Source organism: Sinocyclocheilus anshuiensis, unplaced genomic scaffold (assembly GCF_001515605.1).
Source record: "Sinocyclocheilus anshuiensis isolate Anshui unplaced genomic scaffold, SAMN03320099.WGS_v1.1 scaffold1208, whole genome shotgun sequence".
NCBI classification, from domain to species: Eukaryota; Metazoa; Chordata; class Actinopteri; order Cypriniformes; family Cyprinidae; genus Sinocyclocheilus; species Sinocyclocheilus anshuiensis.
The window spans coordinates 774,390-784,101 of NW_015542424.1; the positions used below are offsets into that span (position 1 = coordinate 774,390).

Below are 9,712 nucleotides of genomic sequence, written 5' to 3' on the forward strand. Positions count from 1 at the left end.
GTGAGAGAGAGAGAGAGAGGGTCACATCACAGTGGAGTCAGCTGTCTTAACCGTGGCTTGTGTACTGCAAACACATGCCAGCTTCATCACTGTGTCTGTCACGCGACTCTGTTCCCCTTTCGGGCTTGAACTGATGGTAAAACTAATGACATTATTTACTGTCTTTACATTTATTTTGAAAGCTGAAGCTCGCGATTATGGTAAGGGGCGTTACATTTCCGACGAGTGCTTGCGGTGTTCGGCCAATCACAATGCACTGGGTCAGCTGGCCAATCAGAGCAGACTGCGCTTGTCGGAAGGAGGGACTTTGTAGAAAACGAAGCGTTTGAGAGAGGCAGGGCATAGAGGACCTACAATAATGTACAGTATTTGAAAAATAATGTGTTTTTTGAACATTAAAGCATGTCAACATATTCTGTTACACCAAATACACAAAATAATGATCTTTAAAAAAGCATCATATGACCCCTTTAACAATATTCAGGTTGCCTCATGAAAGAATGGATATTAAACTGGTTCACTTTATTTGAATACTTCTGGCTCAAGCTCCACTTGTAAGCGTGGTTCTTTCCCTGATTTATTCTTTTGAATCTGGGCATGTTAACATCAGATGTGTCTGTAATCTCCATCCTTAATCAGTGTGGCCTCCTGGGCTTTAAAGAAGCGCCAAAGCAGTTGAAATGTCACTGTTGGTAAATCATGAAGGATTGTGAGAGCTCTGTCCAAGTTTTAATGTTGCCTCTGTGGAAAACCAAGAACATTTTATGATTTGAAATATGCTGCGTTTGTTTTTGCAAGTGTTAACGCTTCTGGCATATCTGCAAATGGGGAGAAGAGCAACAGAATCTGACTGTTGAATAGAAGTACACACCCTTGCTCCGCTGCTACAGCCACATGATATCATGTGCTTTCCTGTGGTTGCATCAAGATGTCAGTCTTTTACATCCTCCCACGGTCCACCGGAATGTCCACATTTGTTTTGGATGTCCGTGCAAACGGATGGGCATCAAATGCTCCACATTTTCGCCGAGTGAGCAGGAGCAAAGCATTTCCCAAACAAGAGAGGATCTTCCTGAGCAGGTGATGAAGTGGTTCCTTTGGGGAGGTCACTGCTTGCGTGGTGCTCAGATGGTGTGCGTCCTGAGCCGTGAACCTCCCACTCTCACCCCACCTGTTCTACTGCAGCATTCCCTCTCTGGCCACTTAGACGGCGTATGCAAACTATTTGAGTCTGAAGCATGCCTTTGCGAACATCTGTTGTTTCAGCCTAACTCGCTCTCTTTAAATTCCTCAGCCTTTTTTTTTTTAGGTGAAGCACGGGTATATATTACAGATTTATGCAAAACTCTCACTGTTTTAATTTGTGGTAGTGTTGACACTCAGTCTCTGAGGACTGATCAGTCTTGCACATGAAACTGAAGATGTTTATGCATAAAGCTTCTCAGTACAAGCTGGAAAATTCTTTCTGTTTTATAATGGAATTTATGTGAATATTCTGATTACATAAGAATATTTGGTCACACATCATTTAAGGTCCAGTTCTCGCTATTAACAAACCATTAACTATGACTTTTGCCTCAATAAACTCCTAATTTGCTGATTATTATTCGTTAGTAAGGTAGTTGTTAACTTTAGATATTGGGTATATAGGGATGTAGAATATGGTAATGCAGAAGATTGACATCCCGTGGTAACTAGGATTTACACAAGCTTCAGTCTGGATCCAGAACACCTGAGAAGAGATGATGCCAACCCCTCAGAGGACCTCAGATGATGCCAACCCTGAAACAACATACAGAACTACCACATTTTGCTATAAGTTTGATTGCATCATATAATAATTGCTGTTAATAGTGTTCATCGTCTGTTTTATTACGTCTTAAATTGATTTTTCCGTACTGCTGGTTCGTCTGGTCAGAAGAGAACTGGCCCCCCGACTGAGCCTGGTTTCTCCCAAGGTTTTTTCTCCATTCTGTCACCGATGGAGTTTTGGTTCCTTGCCGCTGTCGCCTCTGGCTTGCTTAGTTGGGGACACTTCATTTCCAGCGATACCGTTGACTTGATTGCAAAGATACTATTTAAACTGAGCTGGATGTTGACATCACTGAATTCAATGATGAACTGTCTTTAACTGAAAAATGTGTGTTTACTATTGTCATTTTGCATTATTGACACTATTTTCCTAATTAATGCTGTTCAGTTGCTTTGACACAATCTGTATTGTTAAAAGCGCTATATAAATAAAGGTGACTTGACTTGACTTGACTTGACTTCATGCAGAATATGTGCTTTATAAGTACTAATAAACAACCAATGTGTTAATAATAGGCATGCTAATAAGCAACTAGTTAGCATTGGTCCCTTACTAAAGTGTTAAATATTTTTCTTATGTGAAACACAAAACTCTTTTTGATGCAATTACAATGAATGGGGCCTTGAGAATTAATGCTTCAAAAGGCCATAAAAATACAATAAAAGTATCATAAAAGTGATTCATATGACATATGTTATACTGTAAGTCTTGTCTTCTGAATCCAATGGTTTATGTGTGAAATTGACTGAAGTTTATTCACTTTAAATTCTTGACATCTTGGCCTTTTTATTATTTAGTCTTATATATTATATGAATATATTTAAATTATACTGTTCAAAAGTCTGGGATCAGTAAACTTTTTAAATTAATACCTTTATTCAGCGAGGATGAATTGAATTGATAAAAAGTGACAGTAAACATTTATAATGTTATAAAAGATTTCTATTTCAAATAAATGCTCTTCTTTTTAACTTTCTATTCATCCAAGAACACTGAATAAAATGTTTCCACAAAAAAAAATATCCTCCACTTCCATTTTCAACATTGACTATAGTAAAAAATGTTTCTTGAGCTTCAAATCAGCATATTATAAAGATTTCTGAAGGATCATGTGACACTTAAGACTGAAGAAAATTCAGCTTTGCCTCACAGGAATATATTAAAATGTAAAATATATTAACATATTAAACAGTTATTTCAAATTGTAATAATATTTTACAATATCACTGTTTTCTCTATAATTTTGATCAAATAAGTGCAGCTTCAGTGAGCGTAAGAGAAAAAATTGAGTGGTAGTGTGGGTATATATAGCCATATAGGTTATGATGACAAAATTTTCATTTTTGGCTGAATAATCCCTTATAATCAGCAAACAAAGGAAGTTGCAACAGTTGTAGAAAGTCGATCCAGCCCTGAAAGTAGCTTTCCCTGGTTCACCTCTCACCTTTAGTGTCTGTCCAAACACTGGCTCACCTGTTGTCTGTTGTCTCAGACGACACACATTATCAGTGACCCTCGTGCCTGGCTGTTCTGCATTACCTCTGAGGATCTGGCATGAGGATGCGCATTAATCTGGCATCAAAGTACAGTTCCTGAAAACAGATCCAAAAGACTTCCTCAAACAGGCGAGTCGGTTTAAACACAGTATAAATCATACTGAGAGTAGACCCTCTCTCGTTTACATTAGAGACCCTTTGGAGATTCAGAAGCCCAGAAGACTTTCACAGTATTATTCATGTTAATTGATATCCTCAGATAAATAGGTTTTCTGCTGCATTTTAGTGTTGCTGAAAACCTCAACGTCTGTGTGTTTGGTTGTTTTCCAAATGAAAGGCTTGCATAAGCAGCTATATACAGTATTTGCAGGACTGTGTTCATGGATTGATTGGGTTTGTGGTCATGATTTAAAACTCTCTGTGCTAGTTCATCATTGGTACTGAAGCAAAGCGAAGGTGCTGGAGAGAGAAGGCATATTTTATGGTGTTGCTATAGAGCCAGAAGTGAATGTGGCTTGTATTTGCACATTTGCAAATGAAAAGAGAGAAGTGGTCATGAAGGAACATACCTTTTTGCAGACTCTACTACTTGTATAGCAGCATATAAGCTGTTTTTCAAATTCTATTCAAATCTAAGTATGAAAATTCATTTGATTTAAAGAGAAACATTTGTAAAATGTAAAAAAAAAAAAAAACATTGGGTTCAAGATTTAAAAAAAAAAAAGACTAAATGCAATTTATACATTAAGACATTAAGATGACTGAGCACATTTTACTTGTTGTTTTCTAGAATTCCTTATATAGTAAATATGTGATGACAAGAAAGCAATCCACAATTACTGATACAAACTAACATTATGCCTCAGCCAATAGTCATATTGATTTCATTTTTAAATGCAATCTATTTTATAACAGATGCATGTGGCAGAGGTAAAGATTTTTATAACAGCAGCAACAACTTCAGCTCCAACTGTTCCGAGCAGCAAGTAGCACTACACAACATGGCTTTTGTACAAGAGTGCAAACAAAGGCAATTAACAAGAGATGCTATGGGGGGCCAGCGCTGTACAATAGACAATGAGAGTTCAGGGGTTTTTGCTTGGCTTGGTGTTTTAGCACTGATTGTATCTTGAAGAGAGGAGTGAATGCTGCTACCGGGTCTATTATGCAGTTTATAGGCTTCCTGCTGCTGGTTTAGCCACTGCTCAGTGAGAGCGTGATTCTATGGAGACTGAGATATTGTCTTGTTTACTCCATTGTTTTTATTTTATTTGGTTTTTTGTTTTATTTATTATTTGGGTATATATGTTTTAATATGTTATATAACTTTTTAGTTAGATTATTGTGAGTAAAAGTTATAATTACATGATTAGCATGCTACATTTCCAAAAATAAAAAATCCTATCCCAGCATTTTGGACCATAGACAGGGAAGCACCATAGAAGATGGCCAGTCCATTGTAGGTTTTTTTTAATATAATTTTATTTTATTAATATATTTACATGTACAACATTGTTTTAAAAATCTAAAATTCTCAACAGAACTTAAGGGGTTAAAATTATTTTCTGTTATATTTTATCAAATATGTTTTTTATAATTTCTTAAAATAACCTTTTCAAAATTACCAAGATGTACTCAAATAACTTTTACATTTTTTCACATTTGTGACACGTAACAATACAAAGAGTCATCCCCAGGGTGCTGTTTTCACCTACCCCATTGCATTCTGGGGAATTTCTTTTGAACAGGAAGTGAGGAGGATTATGTGCATATCCCTGCTAAATCGACAAGTCTCCAGCGACTGTGGGGTGGCATTATTCAGCTGTCAGCCAATCCGTACCTCACTGCTACACAATTCACATGCTCAACAATAGATGCTGTTTCCAGCACTGGGAACTTTTAGGGCTCGAACAGCTGAGAGAATATACGAGTTAATGTCCATTAGATTTTAGCTCACTCTCGATTTTATTAAGCCTGCTCAGGGATTTAGCCCAATTCGCCTATGTATTTGTCACAGCCCATTATTTAGAGAAACACGCAGGCTGGAGTATGGCTGCAATGATGCTTGTATGTATTGCTCTAATCCATCATCGTAAAGACGTCATCAGAAATCTAAATCAACAAGTCTCCAGCGACTGTGGGGTGGCATTATTCAGCTGTCAGCCAATCTGCACCTCGCTGCTTTGCTACACAATTCACATGCTCAACAATAGATGTTGTTTCCAGCACTGGGCCCTTTTAGGACAGCTGAGAGAATATACGAGTTAATGTCCTTTAGACTTCAGCTCACTCTCGATTTTATTAAGCCTGCTCAGGGATTTAGCCCAATTCGCCTATGTATTTGTCACAGCCCATTATTTAGAGAAACACGCAGGCTGGAGTATGGCTGCAATGATGCTTGTATGTATTGCTCTAATCCATCATCGTAAAGACGTCATCAGAAATCCAGACACGTCACCATCTCATATTGTTTAATGTCACAAGTTAGAGAAGACAAGCTTTTTCTTTATGTTTCAAAGCGCACGCTTGTACTGCCACCGCTCTTGAAGAAGGCTCTGGCAGAAATTACAGTCCTAATTAGGATTAAGGAAGAGGTCAGTGTGCTTGTACTAGAATGTGAGGCATTTGCAGTGAGCGGGGATGACGCCATCTGTGCTGAAAGCAGTGAGCGGCTAATTCTGGAGCGGAGTGCAAGTGCGACACGATTTACAGATTTCGGCTGGAGCCTCACGGCGAATATGGGATCCTCCGATCAGCTGATTTGGTGAGCTAAATTAGGGCCTTTTATCGCTGACGGAGGAGATAAGCATAGTCTAAATAATGTGTGCATGTATGCAAATGCATTTCATATCTCTCATTATCAGTTTCTGTGGAAAGCAGTTGTTGAAATGGCATCTGAGAGCCACGAGGGTTAAAAATAAGCCTCTAGTAGATCTTATCGGGGGACGGTCAGTGCTCCTGCCCACAAATGGGACGGGAGGAGATGCCCAGCTCTGACTTACCTGCAAATGCAACCAATTAGTATGCCGCACAGTCTCTGCCTGCTGTTGACAGCTGCTATAAATAGCAAAGGCTTCTCCAGCGGTAACCTGTGCTCACCCCTGTGGAAAATAACTGATGGTCTTGCTTCGTACAACTGCCCTCTGAATAATCACTCACCTGTGTTGGGTGACGTTCAGTGATGGTGGTTAATTGAGGCTGCATTTTAACCCTCATGTTCTGTGCGGGGGTCTCTGAGACCCCAGGGCCATTTTAATAGCTTGAAAAGCACTCACAGATCAAGTTGATACATCAAGGCTTTTCCTATGCATACTTATTATAAACAAAATAAAAAATACATGTTAAAAAGTATATTGAATTACTGATGTTTGGGGTCTCAGGGACTTTAAATTTGTACACATTTTGTACACACTTTAGATTTATTTTATTTTGTTTTGTTTTTTATTTTATTTTTCATTATTTATTTATTATTTTATTTTATTTTCCTTTATAAGGTTGAAGTGATGCTGAAGCATCTCAGACCGAAGGCAGAGAAACATCATGGAAAGGTGGCCAGTCCATACATAGTACTTTTTATTTTAAAATGTTATTTTTTATTTGATTATTGTTTTATTTTATTTTATAAATGCGAGTATTTTTATATAATGTTTTGACTTGAACTGTTTTAAATGTTTTAACAGAACTTAATTTTTTAATAGGCCTATATATTTGATCAAATATTTGTATTAAAAAAATTGTGAAATTGTCCCCCTCAAAAGTGATCCGCCTTTGTACTGTTGCTATCAGGAATGCTTTTGTTCTGCCATCAGGCCGTGTCCCGATTAATTTAGTATTCATTCACTCCAACTGCCTGAAACTGTGTCACAAAACAAAGGTTTCGATTGGTGTTCATGTGGACTTCAACCATGTGATGTGTGACACTAAACAAGGGGTCTATTTTTATTGGAAAAAAAGAGTTAATATAATCAAGCCCAGTTATTTCATGTGACTGGAATGTGAGGTGGAAAGTATTCCTAATATGACATAACTGTGAAATTAATTTCCCTGTACTGCTTTTTGATGCCAAAATATAGTATTTCCAAATGCAATCAACTGAAGCCATACTCAGTTATTTTGATCTTCCATCACTAAATCATACCCGACTGTCAAAATCTCACCTCATTTGAAGCTTGTTGCCATGCAGAAGGGGCATAATGGGATACAGGACAGAGATGTGGAATGGGAGATACGCACACCGGTCCTGTGAACTCCAGTCGGCTGGAGGACAAAAGGAAAGGGGGCCTCCTGCAGTAACTAATGCTGACGCAAAGTGACATGTACTCAGGCATTCTGTGACACCGCTGCCCCTCTCTCGCTGGCTCAACTCAAGCTTAGTCTTTGACCTGGCTAGATCAGAGGGGAGCTCGGCTGGAGTCTAGCCCTCAAATACCTCCAAGAGACCCATAGCATCCACACGTGAATGCAAAAATTACAAATGCAAAGAGCAGAGCCTCTGGCGAAAAGTGAACTGTCACAGACCACCAAATTTAGAAGTAATGCAAATGAATCCTGTTGCACATGATAGTGCAACCTAGTCTAGTCTACCTAGATTTACCTCATCTAAACAAATAAACTGCTTCAGGATAGCTTCCATCCATATTTAATTTGTTTAAAAAAAAATCTTAATTTTTTTCAGTTCTTTAAATTGTTTAATTTGGATCATTTTTATATATTTGTATATGTATTTATATGTCGTTTTAGAAATCTATATCTATCTATCTATCGATCTATCTATATATCTATCTATCTATCAGCAATTATATGGCTAATTTGGACACTCAATAAAGTAAAGGAATAAAATATTACAGTATATTTATATATAATCTATATATTGCAAAAATTAGTATTTACATTCTTTTTTTCATATTTTTAAATATTTAGTTTAGCTTATTTTTGGGATATATCACATATATAGGATCTGTATGTTGACAGACGTCTTAAGCTGCTGCATGCCATTTTCTGAGCGTCCCACCACGGCTGGTGTGTTTCTAAGACACTGTCAAGTTAAAAATAGTCAAACTTTTAAAAAGGTGTCTCAATTCCCATGCTTCCTGTTTCGTTCCTTTCGTTCTTCGTCTACTTGTTTTTGAAAACAGGAACACTCCTTATGTAAAGGCTCTATAAGAAATATAATTATAAAAAGTAAAAAAAAAGTAATTTTAAAAAGGTTGCACATCTTCACAAAGACAATGATCATTCCTCCTAATGTAGACCACAGTGTTTTCGTCAGAGGTGCAGTTCAAGAGGAATGCCTGCTTGTTCTACACTTGCACTTTGAAGTGACGCCTAGTGACATTTGCTCAGCAGCTGAAGGAATATCAGAGGTATTTTTGTTGTGGAGATTGCCTTATCTTTGCTGAATGCTACTATTTTTAGTCTTGGTGGAACAAGAAACAAACCCATTTCTTCCTTGATAGAAAACTAGCAGTTCACAACAGAGTAATGGGACTTTGGGAATATGTTGCGTAACAGAATCATTTTTCTCAATTGAATAGAAACCAGAGAATACAGATGGATCCAACATGAAGGTTACATAGAAATGAACAAGATGTACAGCCGATATAATGACTGTGTCTAGTTCCCTGAGGTACCTTCCTCTCAGCTTTCATTATTAGATGTCTTCACTTGAGATTAGATGAAACTGATGAGTCTGAGGGCAGAGCAAGAGGTCATTACTGTAATTTCTCCAGCAATTTTTTCAGTTCTTTAAATTGTTTAATTTGGATCATTTTTATATATTTGTATATGTATTTATATGTCGTTTTAGAAATCTATATCTATCTATCTATCGATCTATCTATATATCTATCTATCTATCTATCTGTCTATCTATCTATCTATCATCTATCTATCTATCTGTCTATCTGTCATCTATCTATCTATCTATCTATCAATTTTTTTCAGTTCTTTAAATTGTTTAATTTGGATCATTTTTATATATTTGTATATGTATTTATATGTCATTTTAGAAATCTATATCTATCTATCTATCGATCTATCTATATATCTATCTATCTGTCTATCTATCTCTCTGTCTGTCTGTCTATGTAGTTTTACATAGAAATGAACAAGATGTACAGCCGATATAATGACTGTGTCTAGTTCCCTGAGGTACCTTCCTCTCAGCTTTCATTATTAGATGTCTTCACTTGAGATTAAATGAAACTGATGAGTCTGAGGGCAGAGCAAGAGGTCATTACTGTAATTTCTCCAGCAACTTGGGAGTTTTTTAGACTGTAAGCGACTTAATATTCAACTTAAGACCTTTAAAAATTAAGAATTTCTCTTTAATCTTATGTACTTATGCAAAAGAGTCTTTGTTGAGCCTTTCTGACTTGTAACACCCATGCAAATCAAACCAAAG

General features: G+C 37.0%; 1 protein-coding gene across 2 annotated transcripts in view; it reads left to right on the forward strand.

Annotated features, from left to right (window-relative positions):
• Positions 1-9,712, forward strand: part of LOC107693528 (junctional adhesion molecule C-like) — a 35,695-nt gene that overhangs the window by 11,569 nt on the left and 14,414 nt on the right. Inside the window, exon 1 of one of the 2 annotated variants that reach the window (XM_016492949.1) lies at positions 5,892-6,073. The exons of the other annotated variant lie outside the window; for it this stretch is intronic. The gene's annotated coding sequence lies outside the window, so the exon portion shown is untranslated. Of the gene's footprint in view, positions 1-5,891; positions 6,074-9,712 lie in introns of those variants that run through there. 2 annotated transcript variants of the gene reach the window in all.